The sequence below is a fragment of the Myiozetetes cayanensis genome, unplaced genomic scaffold (assembly GCF_022539395.1).
Source record: "Myiozetetes cayanensis isolate MyiCay16 unplaced genomic scaffold, myiCay2020 scf810, whole genome shotgun sequence".
NCBI lineage: Eukaryota > Metazoa > Chordata > Aves > Passeriformes > Tyrannidae > Myiozetetes > Myiozetetes cayanensis.
The window spans coordinates 7,508-19,135 of record NW_026088087.1 but is presented as its reverse complement, the minus strand read 5'-3'; the positions used below and the strand labels follow the sequence as shown (position 1 = coordinate 19,135).

Sequence of the window (11,628 nt, the reverse complement as noted above, 5' to 3'; positions counted from 1 at the left end):
GGTGGGGAGGGGCTTTTGGGGTGGGGAGGGGCCTTTGGGTGGGAGGGCCTTTTTGGTGGGGAGGGCGGAAAACACGCGTGGGGTGGGGAGGGTCTGGTCGTGTCCCTCAGTCCCCTCCCCACCCCAAAATTCCCACGCCCTCCCCTCCTTTAAGGCCCTTTTAAAGGGAATAAATCCAATTTTTAGGGAGTGGGGAGGGGCTTTTTGAGTGGGGGAGGGGCGGCAAAACACGCTGGGGTGGGGAGGGGTCGTGTCCCTTCGTGTCCCCTCCCCACCCCAAAATTCCACGCCCTCCCCCTCCTTTTAAGGCCTTTTTAAAGGGGAATAAATCCAATTTTTTTGGGTGGTGGAGGAGGGGAAAACACGCGTGGGGGTGGGGGAGGGTCGAGAAAACACGCGTCGCGTCCCGCCCCCTCAAGTCCCACGCCCCACCCCAGAATTCCACGCCCCTCCCCCTCCTTTTAAGGCCTTTTTAAAGGGGAATAAATCCGATTTTTGGGGTGGGGAGGGGCTTTTGGGTGGAGGGGAAACACGCGTGGGGTGGGGAGGGGTCGACCGAGTCCCGTGTCCCCTCCCCACCCTGACTCCACGCCCCTCCCCCTTTTAAGGCCTTTAAAGGGAATAACCAATTTTGGGGGGTGGGGAGGGGCGGAAAACACGCGTGGGGAGGGGTCGTGTCCCTAACCTCAACCCTCCCTCCCCATCCCACGCCCTCCCCCTCCTTTTAAGGCCTTTTTGGGGGAATAAATCCAATTTTTTGGGGTGGGGAGGGGCTTTTGGGTGGGGAGGGGCCTTTTGAGTGGGGAGGGCGGGAAAACACGCGTGGGGGAGGGGTCAGTGTCTAACCTCAACCTCCCCTCCCCTAAACTTCCCACGCCCTCCCTCCTTTTAAGGCCTTTTTAAAGGGGAATAAATCCAATTTTTGGGGGTGGGGAGGGGCTTTTGGGGTGGGGAGGGGCCTTTTGGAGTGGGGAGGGGCGGGAAAACACGCGTGGGGGTGGGGAGGGTCTGGTCGTGTCCCCTCGTGTCCCCTCCCTCCCCAAATTCCCACGCCCTCCCCCTCCTTTAAGGCCCTTTTAAAGGGGAATAAATCCAATTTTTTTAGGGGGTGGGGGAGGGGCCCTTTTGAGTGGGGAGGGCGGCAAAACACGCGTGGGGAGGGGTCGTGTCTCTTCGTGTCACCCTCCCCACCCCAAAATTCCCACGCCCTCCCCTCCTTTTAAGGCCTTTTTAAAGGGGAATAAATCCAATTTTTTTGGGTGGGGAGGGGCGGGAAAACACGCGTGGGGGTGGGGAGGGGTCTGATCGTGTCCCCCTCCCCAAAATTCCCACGCCCCTCCCCAAATTCCCACGCCCCTCCCCTCCTCCTTTTTAAGGCCTTTTTAAGGGAATAAATCCGATTTTTGGGGGTGGGGAGGGCTTTTGGGTGGGGAGGGCGGAAAGCACGCGTGGGGGAGGGTCGTGTCCTCAACCTCAACCCCTCCCTCCCCAATTCCCACGCCCTCCCCTCCTTTTAAGGCCTTTTGAGGGGAATAAATCTGATTTTTTAGGGTGGGGAGGGGCGGGAAGAACACGCGTGGGAGTGGGGGAGGGGCAAGCCCACGGTTACCATGGCAACCGTCCCCACGGCAACCCCAGCGCCTCCCCCTCCCCCCCGGGGAGCATTATGGGATGTCGCCATGGCTTCCCACACGGTGGGGGTTGGGAATCTTCATTTTTTTTAAGGATTTTAAGGGGAAAAAACCCCCAAAAATCCGAATTTTCACCTCATTTTTCCCCACTTTTCCCACCCAAACCGCGGCGAGGAGGGGTAAAAAATAACCCTTTATATTTTTATGATTTTTTAAGGGTTTCTAGAGGCAGAAATAAAGGGAATTTACCGTGCTCGGGGTGGGGGCGTCCCTCCACCGGCACGCTGACGGTTCGCCGCAGCAGTTTGCTCCGGCACGGTTCGCTCCGCCGGTCCCGGATGAGCAGGGGATGAATCTTTATTTTTATTATTTTTTTTAAGGGGAAAAAAAGCAGAAAAAATCAGGAAAAAATTGGGAAAAAATCGGGGGTAAAATGGGGGTAAAATGGGGAAAAAATCGGAATAAAATGGGAAAAAAATCAGAATAAAATCGGAATAAAATGGGAATAAAATGGGAATAAAATGGGAAAAAAATCGGAATAAAATGGGAATAAAATGGGAAAAAAATGGGAAAAAAATCAGAAAAAATGGGAAAAAAATCGGAAAAAAATGGGAAAAAAATCGGAAAAAAATAATAAAAAAAGAAAATGAATTTTTTAGGTGAATCGACCGTGGAAAATCGAAAATAAATCGCGATTAATCGCCCTCTCACCTCCTCCTCATCGAGCATCAGCAGCTGATTGCCGGAGATGATGCAGAACCGGGGGTTCCAGGGGGCCGCTCGTAAGGGGAGGGGGCGTAGGGCCCGCGGGCCAGGGGGGCTCCACGCACATCTAAAAAAGGGGTGCCGGGGGTCATTTCTGGTTGGTTTTTTTCCCCCCCACCCTAAAAAACCCCCCACCCAAAAAAAATCGCGACCCCACCCCACTCAAAGCCCACCCATGGGTGCTGCCCACCGGCATCTCCCTCCTCTCTCTTCTCCCTCTCCCTCTCCCTCCTTCAGCAGCGGCGGCGCCGGCGCCACGCGCGTTGCTCGGGCAACCGCAGCCCACGGGGTTGGGTGGGTTTTTTTTTGGGGGTTGGTGGGAAAAGAAAAAACCCGCGTGGGTTTTTTTTGGGGGGTCGTGGAAAAAAAATCGCATTTTTTCCAATAGGTTTGAATGGGTAGACCTGATGACCGAAATTCCCGGGGGGGGGTTTGGGGGGGTTCGCGAATTTGTGGGGGTCCCCAAATTTCCACGCGGGTTTTGGGGGTCCCAAAGAACCCACGGGGACCCCTGGAGACCCCCCCAAAAACTCCTGGGTGCCCCCTTCAACACCCTTGGGTGCCCCCCACCCAAATGAATGGGTAGACCTGATGACCGAAAGATCAGGATGGGGTTTTGGGGGGGTTCCCAAATTTATGGGGCTTCCCAAATTTCTGGGGGGGTCCCCAAAACGGGTTTGAGTTTTCGGGTGGGGGGAGGGTCCTAAAACCCGCGTGGGTTTTTTTGGGGGTCGTGAAAAAAATCGTGGTTTTTCAGTCCCCATAGGGTTGAATGGGTAGACCTGATGACAGAAAGATCAGGAGGGGTTTTGGGGGGGTTCGCAAATTTATGGGGGTCCCCAAATTTCCACGCGGGTTTTGGGGGTCCCAAAGAACGCCCCCAACCCCACGACGAGACCGCCTCCCACGCGTGGTGTCCCTCAAACCCACCCCCCAAAACCCTCCCATAGGGTTGAATGGGTAGACCTGATGACCGAAAGATCAGGAGGGGGTTTGGGGGGGTTCGCGAATTTCTGGGGGTCCCCAAATTTCCACGCGGGTTTTGGGGGTCCCAAACAACGCCCCCAACCCCACGACGAGACCGAGACCCCTCCCCACGGGTGTTTCTCACCCACCCCCCAAAAGCCTCCCATAGGGTTGAATGGGTAGACCTGATGACTGAAAGACCAGGAGGGGGTTTGGGGGGGGTTTGCGAATTTGTGGGGGTCCCCAAATTTCCACCCGGGTTTTGGGGGTCCTAAACAACCCCCCCAACCCCACGACGAGACCGCCCCACGCGTGGGTCCCCCCCAAATCCCCACCCACCACCCCAAAACCCTCCCATAGGGTTGAATGGGTAGACCTGATGACAGAAAGATCAGGAGGGGGTTTTGGGGGGTTCCGAATTTCTGGGGGTCCCCAAATTTCCACGCGGGTTTTGGGGGGCCCAAAGAACGCCCCCAACCCCACGACGAGACCGAGACCCCTCCCCACGGGTGTTTTCCACCCACCCCCCAAAAGCTTCCCATAGGGTTGAATGGGTAGACCTGATGACCGAAAGATCAGGAGGGGGTTTTGGGGGGGTTCGCGAATTTGTGGGGGTCCCCAAATTTCCACGCGGGTTTTGGGGGTCCTAAACAACCCCCCAACCCCAGGACGAGACCGCCCCACGCGTGGGTCCCCCCAAATCCCACCCCCAAAACCCTCCCATAGGGTTGAATGGGTAGACCTGATGACCGAAAGATCAGGAGGGGTTTTGGGGGGTTCGCGAATTTCTGGGGGTCCCCAAATTTCCACGCGGGTTTTGGGGGTCCCAAAGAACGCCCCCAACCCCACGACGAGACCGAGACCCTCCCCACGGGTGCTTTTCCACCCACCCCCAAAAGCTTCCCATAGGGTTGAATGGGTAGACCTGATGACCGAAAGATCAGGAGGGGGTTTTGGGGGTTCATGAATTTGTGGGGGTCCCCAAATTTCCACGCGGGTTTTGGGGTCCCAAAAACCCCCCAACCCCAGGACGAGACCGCCCCACGCGTGGGTCCCCCCAAACCTCACCAGACCACCCCAAAACCCTCCCATAGGGTTGAATGGGTAGACCTGATGACCGAAAGATCAGGAGGGGTTTTGGGGGTTCGCGAATTTGTGGGGGTCCCCAAATTTCCACGCAGGTTTTGGGGTCCCAAAGAACGCCCCCAACCCCACGACGAGACCGAGCCCTCACGCGTGGGTCCCCTCCACCCACCCCCAAAAGCCTCCCATAGGGTTGAATGGGTAGACCTGATGACCGAAAGATCAGGAGGGGTTTTGGGGGTTCGCGAATTTGTGGGGTCCCCAAATTTCCACGCTGGGTTTTGGGGGTCCTAAACAACCCCCCAACCCCACGGACGAGACCGCCCCACGCGTGGGTCCCCTCCAAACTCCCCCCCCAAAAGCCTCCCATAGGGTTGAATGGGTAGACCTGATGACCGAAAGACCAGGAGGGGTTTTGGGGGGTTCACGAATTTATGGGGGTCCCCAAATTTCCACGCGGGTTTTGGGGGTCCCACACAACACCCCCGCCCCACACCCACACCCCGAGACCCCCACAGGGCCCCTGGGAGACCCCCCCTCAAAAGCCTCCCATAGGGTTGAATGGGTAGACCTGATGACCAAAAGATCAGGAGGGGTTTTGGGGGTTCGCGAATTTATGGGGGTCCCCAAATTTCCACGCGGGTTTTGGGGGTCCCAAAGAACGCCCCCAACCCCACGACGAGACCGCCCCACGCGTGGGTCCCTCTCAAGCCCACCCCCAAAACCCTCCCATTCAGAGTTGAATGGGTAGACCTGATGACCGAAAGATCAGGAGGGGGTTTTGGGGGTTCATGAATTTGTGGGGTCCCCTAAATTTCCACGCGGGTTTTGGGGGTCCCACAACGCCAACCCACGACGAGATCCCCTGGGTGCCCCCAAAACTCCCGGGTGCCCCATCACCACCCCTAAGTGCCTCCCACCTAGAGTTGAATGGGTAGACCTGATGACCAAAGACCAGGGGGTTTTGGGGGTTCTCATGAGCTTGTGGGGTCCCCAAAATTTCCACGCGGGTTCTGGAGGTCCCAAAGAACCCACGGAGACCCCTGGGTGCCCCCCCAAAAACTCCTGGGTGCCCCCTTCAACACCCTTGGGTGCCCCCCACCCAAATGAATGGGTAGACCTGATGACCCTGGATTTTTGGGGGGTTTCCCAAAATCCCGAATTTTGGGGGTTCAATTCAAAATTCCTGGGGTCCCAAAATTCCCACACGGATTCCTGGACACCCCTGGGACACCCCCAGACCCCCTGGGTGCCCCCCCAAAATTTGGGTGCCCCCCTAAAATCTGGGTGGTTCCTCCCCCCCCATTCATTGAATGGGTAGACCTGATATCCCAATTTTGGGGGGGGGTCCCCACAGATTTTGGGGGGTTCCCAAAATTCCTGGGGGTCCCAAAATTCCCACAGGGATTCCTGGGCACCCATGGGACACCCCCAGACCCTCTGGGTGCTCCCCCAAAATTTGGGTGCCCCCCTAAAATCTGGGTGGTTCCTCCCCCCCCATTCATTGAATGGGTAGACCTGATAGCCCAGATTTTTTGGGGGGGGGTTTTGGGGGCTTCCCAAAATTCCTGGGGGTCCCAAAATTCCCACAGGGATTCCTGGACACTCCTGGGACACCCCCAGACCCCCTGGGTGCCCCCCCAAAATTTGGGTGCCCCCCTAAAATCTGGGTGGTTCCTCCCCCCCAGTCATTCAATGGGTAGACCTGATACCCGGGATTTTTCATTTGGGGGGGGGGATCCCAAAATCCCGAATTTTTTGGGGGGGTTCCCAAAATTCCTGAGGGTCCCAAAATTCCCAAAAATATTCCCGGGGATCTCAGAAAACCCCTGGAGCACCCCCAGACCCCCTGGGTGCCCCCCAGAATCCTTGGGTGCTCCCCCAAATTTGGGTGCACCCCTAAAATGTGGGTGGTTCCTCCCACCCCAGTCATTGAATGGGTAGACCTGATAGCGCCTGGCACCAGTGACTCCCAGTTAGACCAGTAAGGCCCAGTTATGGTGGCCCTGGGCACCAGTACCGCCCAGTAAGGGCATCAGCACGTCCCAGTAACTCCCAGTAACGGCATCAGCACATCCCAGTGACTCCCAGTTAGCACCAGTAACTCCCAGTAACGGCATCAGCACATCCCAGTGACTCCCAGTAACTCCCAGTAACGGCATCACCACATCCCAGTAACTCCCAGTAACGGCATCAGCACATCCCAGTAACTCCCAGTAACGGCATCAGCACATCCCAGTGACTCCCAGTAACTCCCAGTAACTCCCAGTAACGGCATCAGCACATCCCAGTAACTCCCAGTTAGACCAGTAAGGCCCAGTTACGGCGGCCCTGGGCACCAGTAACGCCCAGTAACGGCATCAGCACATCCCAGTGACTCCCAGTAACTCCCAGTAAGGGCATCAGCACATCCCAGTAACTCCCAGTAAGGGCATCAGCACATCCCAGTAACTCCCAGTAACGGCATCAGCACATCACAGTAACTCCCAGTAACTCCCAGTAAGGGCATCAGCACATCCCAGTAACTCCCAGTAAGGGCATCAGCACATCCCAGTAACTCCCAGTAATGGCATCAGCACATCCCAGTAACTCCCAGTAACGGCATCAGCACATCCCAGTGACTCCCAGTTAGACCAGTAAGGCCCAGTAACGGCTTCACCACATCCCAGTGACTCCCAGTAACGGCATCAGCACATCCCAGTGACTCCCAGTTAACACCAGTAACGCCCAGTAATGGCATCAGCACATCCCAGTAACTCCCAGTATGTCCCAGTAAGAGCCTCTCGTGCTCCCAGTATGCCCAGTAACGGCGTCCCCCGCTCCCAGTAACCCCAGTAAGAGCCAACTACAGTCCCAGTACCCCCAGTAACAGTCCCAGTATGCCCAGTATGAGCCACCCACAGTCCCAGTAACCCCAGTACTGGTCCCAGTATGCCCAGTAAGAGCCACCCCACACTCCCAGTATGCCCAGTAAGAGCCTCCCCCACTCCCAGTCTGCCCAGTAAAAGCCTCCCCCGCTCCCAGTATGTCCCAGTAAGAGCCTCCCCTGCTCCCAGTATGTCCCAGTAAGAGCCTGCCACACTCCCAGTATGCCCAGTAACAGCATCCCCCACTCCCAGTATGGCCCAGTAAGAGCCGCCCCCGCTCCCAGTAAGAGCCTTCCCCGTTCCCAGTAGCGCTCCCAGCATCCACCCCCTCATCCCAGTACCCCCAGTAACGGCATCCCCCGCTCCCAGTACGGCCAGTAAGGGCCGCCCCCGCTCCCAGTATGGCCAGTAAGAGCCGCCCCCGCTCCCAGTACCCCCAGTAAGAGCCACCCCCGCTCCCAGTATGGCCAGTAACAGCATCCCCCGCTCCCAGTATGCCCAGTAAGGGCCCCCCCGGCTCCCAGTACCCCCAGTAAGAGCCGCCCCCGCCCCCAGTAAGAGCATCCTCCACTCCCAGTATGCCCAGTAAAAGCCTCCCCCGCTCCCAGTATGCCCAGTAAGAGCCGCCCCCGCTCCCAGTAACCCCAGTACCAGTCCCAGTATGCCCAGTAAGAGCCACCCCCACTCCCAGTATGCCCAGTAAGAGCCTCCCCCACTCCCAGTATGGCCAGTAAGAGCCTCCCCCGCTCCCAGTATGCCCAGTAAGAGCCACCCCCGCTCCCAGTATGGCCAGTAAGGGCCGCCCCCTCCCCCAGTAGCGCTCCCAGTATCCACCCCCTCATCCCAGTACCCCCAGTAAGAGCCTCCCCCGTTCCCAGTACCCCCAGTAACAGCATCCCCCGGCCCCAGTAAGAGCCGCCCCCGGCCCCAGTACCGCTCCCAGCATCCCCAGTAAGGGCTGCCCTCACTCCCAGTATCCCCAGTAAGAGCCTCCTCCGCCCCCAGTTCGAGCCTCCCCCGCTCCCAGTATGCCCAGTAAGGGCCGCCCCCGGCCCCAGTAGCGCTCCCAGTATCCACCCCCTCATCCCAGTACCCCCAGTAAGAGCCGCCCCCGGCCCCAGTAACAGCATCCTCCGCCCCCAGTACGGCCAGTAAGCGCCTCCCCCGCTCCCAGTAAGAGCCTCCCCCGCTCCCAGTATCCCCAGTAAGAGCCTCCCCCGTCCCCAGTTCGAGCCTCCCCCGCTCCCAGTATCCCCAGTAAGAGCCTCCCCCGTCCCCAGTTCGAGCCTCCCCCGCTCCCAGTATCCCCAGTAAGAGCCGCCCCCGGCCCCGCTATTCCCAGTAAGGGCCGCCCCCGCTCCCAGTAACAGCATCCCCCGCTCCCAGTACCCCCAGTAAGAGCCGCCCTCGCTCCCAGTACCCCCAGTAACGGCATCCCCCGCTCCCAGTATCCCCAGTAAGAGCCGCCCCCGGCCGCGCTATTCCCAGTAAGCGCCTCCCCCGCTCCCAGTAAGAGCATCCCCCGCTCCCAGTACCCCCAGTAAGCGCCTCCCCCGCTCCCAGTAAGCGCATCCCCCGGCCCCGCTATTCCCAGTAAGAGCCGCCCGCTCCCAGTACCCCCAGTAACAGCATCCCCCGCTCCCAGTAGCGCTCCCAGTACCCCAGTAAGCGCCTCCCCGCTCCCAGTAAGAGCATCCCCGCTCCCAGTACCCCCAGTAAGAGCCGCCCCTGGCCCCGCTATTCCCAGTAAGCGCCGCCCCCGCTCCCAGTAACGACATCCCCGCTGCCAGTACCCCAGTAAGAGCCGCCCCCGCTCCCAGTACGGCCAGTAAGGGCCGCCCCCGCTCCCAGTAAGAGCATCCTCCGCTCCCAGTATCTCCAGTAAGAGCATCCTCCGCCCCCAGTGTTCCCAGTAAGAGCCGCCCCCGGCCCCGCTATTCCCAGTAACAGCATCCTCCGCCCCCAGTATGGCCAGTAAGAGCCGCCCCCGTTCCCAGTAGCGCTCCCAGTACCCCCAGTAACGGCATCCCCCGCTCCCAGTAAGGGCCGCCCCCGCTCCCAGTACCCCCAGTAACAGCATCTCCCGCTCCCAGTACGGCCAGTAAGGGCCGCCCCCGCTCCCAGTATCCCCAATTAGAGCATCCCCCGCTCCCAGTATGGCCAGTTAGAGCCGCCCCCGCTCCCAGTACGGTCCCAGCGTCCCCAGCAAGCGCCTCCCCCGCTCCCAGTAAGGGCCGCCCCCGCTCCCAGTACCCCCAGTAAGCGCATCCTCCGCCCCCAGTACCCCCAGTAACAGCATCCCCCGCTCCCAGTATGGCCAATAAGGGCCGCCCCTGCTCCCAGTACGGCCAGTAAGGGCCGCCCCCGCTCCCAGTACCCCCAGTAAGAGCCGCCTCCGCTCCCAGTATGGCCAGTAAGGGCCGCCCCCGCTCCCAGTAAGAGCATCCTCCGCTCCCAGTATGGCCAGTAAGAGCCGCCCCCGCTCCCAGTATTCCCAATTAGAGCATCCTCCGCTCCCAGTACCCCCAGTAAGAGCCGCCCCCGGCCCCGCTATTCCCAGTAAGCACCGCCCCCGCTCCCAGTATGGCCAGTAACGGCATCCCCCGCTCCCAGTATGGCCAGTAAGAGCCGCCCCCGGCCCCAGTAAGAGCCGCCCCCGTTCCCAGTATCCCCAATTAGAGCATCCTCCGCTCCCAGTATGCCCAGTAAGGGCCGCCCCCGCTCCCAGTAAGAGCATCCTCCGCTCCCAGTACCCCCAGTAAGGGCCGCCCCCGCTCCCAGTACCCCCAGTAACAGCATCCCCCGCTCCCAGTATCCCCAATTAGAGCCGCCCCCGCTCCCAGTAAGAGCATCCTCCGCTCCCAGTACGGCCAGTAAGAGCCGCCCCCGGCCCCAGTACCGCTCCCAGCATCCCCAGTAAAAGCCGCCCCCGCTCCCAGTATGGCCAGTAAAAGCATTCCCCGCTCCCAGTAAGAGCATCCTCTGCTCCCAGTACCCCCAGTAAGGGCCGCCCCCGCTCTCAGTACCCCCAGTAACAGCATCCTCCGCTTCCAGTAAGCGCCGCCCCCGCTCCCAGTATCCCCAGTAAGAGCCGCCCCCGGCCCCAGTAGCGCTCCCAGTACCCCCAGTAAGAGCCGCCCCCGCTCCCAGTACTCCCAGTAAGAGCCTCCCCCGGCCCCAGTACCGCTCCCAGCATCCCCAGTAAGGGCCGCCCCCGCTCCCAGTACCCCCAGTAAGGGCCGCCCCCGCTCCCAGTAAGAGCCGCCCCCGCTCCCAGTACCCCCAGTAAGCGCATCCTCCGCCCCCAGTACCCCCAGTAAGAGCATCCCCCGCTCCCAGTACGGCCAGTAAGGGCCGCCCCCGCTCCCAGTATCTCCAATTAGAGCATCCCCTGCTCCCAGTACCCCAGTAAGAGCCTCCCCGCTCCCAGTACCCCCAGTAGGGGCCGCCCGCTCCCAGTATGGCCAGTAACAGCATCCCCCGCTCCCAGTAGGGTCTCTCCCGCTCCCAGTTTGAGCCTCCCCGCTCCCAGTCCCCCAGTAAGCGCATCCTCCACCCCCAATCCCAGTCCGCCCAGTCCGAACCCTCCCCCTCTCCCAGTCCGCTCCCAGTCGCTCCCAGTCCCTCCCAGTTCCCTCCCAGTGCCTCCCAGTGGCTCCCAGTGCCCTCCCAGTCTCTCCCAGTAGCTCCCAGTTCCCCGGTACCTCGGAAGGGGACATAGGACATGGTGGTGCCACCGGCGCACGACACCCCGGCGGGGGGGGGCGAGGGAGGCGGGGGGGAGGGTGAGAGGGGAGGGGCGAGAGGGGAGGGAAAGAAGGGGGAGGGAAAAGGGGGAGGGAAAAGGGGGGAGGGAGGGGAGGGGTCAGAGGAGGGGAGGGGAGGCAGGGAGATTGGGGAGGAGGGGAGGGGCCAGGAGGGTGGGGGGAGGAGTTGGGAGGAGGGGAGGGGCCAGGAGGGAGGGGAGGGGCTGGGAAATTGGGGAGGGGCTGGGAGGAGAGGAGGGGTTGGGAGGAGTGGGGAGGGACTGGGAAGGAGGAGGGGCTGGGAAGGGGGAGGGGCTGGGAGATTGGGGGAGGGGTTGGGAAATTGGTAGGGGAGGGGAGGGGCTGGGAGGAGAGGGAGGGACTGAGGGAGAGGGGGAGGGGCTGGGAGATTGGAAGGGAGGGGGAGGGCTGGGAGGAGGAGGGAGGGCTGAGGGAGAGAGGAGGGCTGGGAGAATTGGGGAGGGGCTGGGATGGAGGGAGGGGTTGGGGGAGGGGAGGGAAAAGGGGGAGGGGACAGGGGAGGATTGGGTGGTTTTTGGGTAGGGGAGG

At 60.6% G+C, this 11,628-nt stretch overlaps 1 long non-coding RNA gene across 1 annotated transcript; it reads right to left on the bottom strand.

The window, feature by feature from the left end:
- Positions 1–1,620: 1,620 nt before the first annotated feature.
- On the bottom strand, positions 1,621–11,065 carry LOC126652386 (uncharacterized). The gene is made up of 3 exons (XR_007631963.1): positions 11,017–11,065; positions 2,343–2,463; positions 1,621–1,986 (listed from the first exon to the last, which is right to left on the bottom strand). It is a non-coding gene; the product is annotated as an uncharacterized LOC126652386 (long non-coding RNA).
- Positions 11,066–11,628: the final 563 nt, after the last annotated feature.